Source organism: Rhagoletis pomonella, unplaced genomic scaffold (assembly GCF_013731165.1).
Source record: "Rhagoletis pomonella isolate Grant_MI unplaced genomic scaffold, Rhpom_1.0 Rhpom_scaffold_00003, whole genome shotgun sequence".
Classification (NCBI taxonomy): Eukaryota; Metazoa; Arthropoda; class Insecta; order Diptera; family Tephritidae; genus Rhagoletis; species Rhagoletis pomonella.
In genome coordinates this window covers 10,287,135-10,290,397 of record NW_023458557.1, presented here as the reverse complement: position 1 = coordinate 10,290,397, position 3,263 = coordinate 10,287,135, and positions in this window count along the sequence as shown.

Here is a 3,263-nt window from a genome sequence, read left to right as displayed (position 1 = left end):
AGCGCAACACTCATCGCAGGAGACTTTAATGCGTGGGCACTCGATTGGGGTTGTAAAAGAACAAACCCAAAAGGTAGAGAACTCCTCGATGCACTAGCCTCACTCAACCTGGTGTTGCTCAATAACGGCAGCGAGAATACCTTTTTCAGAAACGGAACTGGTTCCATCATAGACCTCTCATTCATAAGCGGAGGTTTGAGCAGAGATGCTAAATGGCTAATCAGCAACTGCTACACCCACAGCGATTACCGCGCAATCGTAATTAATATCGACAAAATAAGCGCAAGCACGGCGTTCCCCAATAGAAACATAGGTTGGAAAGCCAAAAACTTCGACGAAAAGCTTTTCGAAGTAGCTTTCAACGAGACAGAAACATCACTATCAGTGGAACCGTCAGCGTCGGAGCTTATGAGGGCGATTACAACGGCATGCGATATCACTATGATGCGGCAAAGCCGCCGCAAAACACACAACCCTATTTACTGGTGGAACGACCACATCGCGCTACTGCGATTGCAGTGCAACAGAGCTAGACGCATATGCCAGCGTCCGCGATACGCAACAAATTCCCTACAGCTGAGACAGGCTCCTCAGGGATGCGATTCGGGACAGTAAGCGAAACATGTTTAAAAAGCTATGTGTTGCAGTCCATAGTAACCCGTGGGGATTTGCCTATAAGCTAGTAATGAAAAAGTTAAAGAAAACTTCGCAACCAACTTGCCCAATACTCATGGAGCAAATTGTGAAGGAACTCTTTCCTCAGCAGTCCAAACTCGTCAAGAACTTAGTAAGCGACTGTTAAAACAATCGCTCAAAAGGCAATAGACGGAAAGCGCTGGCTAGGAGGCGCCAAACAGTACTGTCTGGTTGTAACCTTAGATGTCAAGAATGCATTCAATTCCGCGAGCTGAAAAGAAATACTAAACGCGCTTGACAGCCTAAATGTACCACGGTACCTGCAAAAAATCATCTCCAGCTATCTGAGTGATAGAGTGTTGCGCTACCACAGCGACAGTGGTTTCGTGGAATATGAAGTAACGGCGGGCGTACCTCAGGGACCAGTGTTAGGCCCCATTTTGTGAAACATTATGTATGATGGCATCCTGCGACTTGCTGTTCCTAAAGGGGTCACACTCATAGGCTTCGCGGACGACGTGTGCATCGTCGTTACAGCTAAGACGCTGGACAAAATAGTAGCCATCGCAAATAGAGTTATAAAAGTAGCCGCGGAGTGGTTAAGAGAAAAATCGCTAACACTGGCAGCCCACAAGACGGCAGCCGTTCTTATCAGTAGCCGAAAGAAGGTGGAAAAAGTGAGAATCAGATTATGAGACACCATTATAGAGTCCAAGCCGTATGTAAAATATCTCGGGGTCTTGATTGACCACCGCCTTTGTTTCCGGGACTACCTGGAATCAGCAAACAAGAAAGCAGCGATAGCAACAGCAGCCTTGTCCAGATTAATGGCGAACATAGGGGAGGTACGCCAGCAGGCTAGACAAGTCTTGGCAGGGGTTGTGAGGTCGATACTCCTTTACGGATCGACAGTCTGGCGTGACGCTTTCAAACGGGCATCCTACATACGAGGTATCAATGCTACATACCGCTTAAGTGCTCTTAGGGTATATTCAGCTTATCGAACTGTCTCCGAGGATGCAGCACTCATTATCGTAGGATTATATCCACTGGATCTCGTGGCCCAGGAGATGTCCCAAATAAGAATCGCACGGCAGGATCAACCTCATATACCACGTACAATACCTAAAGCCACAGAGAAAGTACAAAGCGTGGAACAGTGACAGACTCGTTGGGATGGCACAACAAAGGGCAGGTGGACTTATCGCCTAATACTTAAAATTGAAACCTAGCTCAATAGGCAGCATGGAGAGGTAGATTACTACCTGACTAAAATCATCAGCGGACATGGCTGTTTTAAAGCATACTTGCACCGCTTTAGACTTGCACCAAACCCTTACTGCGAGTAGTGCGGACCAGCAGTTATCGAAGACGCAGAGCACGTATTTTTTCAAATGTCCCCGCTTCAGCTCCATAAGGTCCGCACTTAACCATAAGCTTGGTTTGTGCGTAACACCGGAGAATCTGAATCCGTCAATGCTAAAGAGCGAGGAAGCCTGGAACGATGTCTGCCATATGGCAGCCCAAGTGGTTAAATATCCCCGACACAACCCGTAATTACAGGTGGAAAGTTCATAAGGAAAGCCCGTTTTCTTGAAAAGCTACGGCATATAGAGGGCGAACCTCTCAACTAATATAGAAGAGCCAGCATTAAACTGCTGCATCCAGACATTACTAGACTTAGAAACGAACTTCTTAGTGGTACAAGACATAAAAGGTGGGTAGGTTAACACCAACTAAGACAAACAGTGGAATAACAGACGTTGAGCTTAGTGCTCAAACCGCCTCCCGACGAAATACTTAACGGTGGTACCAGGGGGATCGGTACATAGACGGTAGGAGGTTTAGTGGGTTAAAGTCTCACACTGACGGGGTTAGGCTTTCGATGCTTCCTCCTCTGAAAAAAAAAAAACAAAAACATATAGCAGCAGTTTATTTCATTTAAAGAAATGGCGTGTCGTCTATTTCCGCTATGACGTATATAAATAGTTCATATATTTAGGCGCAATATTTAACTTCTTCTGGCGGGGCGACATCTAGAGCATTCTAATTGTATCTCCTTGATATGATGCCTACAACGAGGTTGATATCTAGACTAGGTTTCCATAAATAGCTTTGCTACATTTATAGTAGGTGCATCCTTTTGAATGTGGATATATGAATAACGACCGCTTAAAATCGATCTCAAATTTGTACTTTCTCTGTTGAAATTTTAGGTCTCTGTTATATATGTAGTTTGACTATTATCAATTAAATCTAATGCTTTGTATTGCATTCGCTCCACGTTTTTTGTTTTCAATCTCATAAATGGTTTATAATGACTTTTGCTAAAATTTCAAAATCAACAACGGGCCCTTAGATTAGATGAAAATGCTTCAGTTTAAGATAGACTATACATATAAAGAACTTTTCTATTTAAAGCAACAAAACAAAATCTTTATAAGAGCTGTTTGCATCTAAAGGTTTGCTCAAGTAGCAGCGGTATGGTACCGCGTGGTATAACTCCGTATAGCATGTTTGCTCATATATGGATATACATATATACATTTGTATGTAGTTAACTTACAAACATACCCAGTGAAAGGAGTTACTCAAACTCTAATGAAAATTACTAACAATTTGTACTA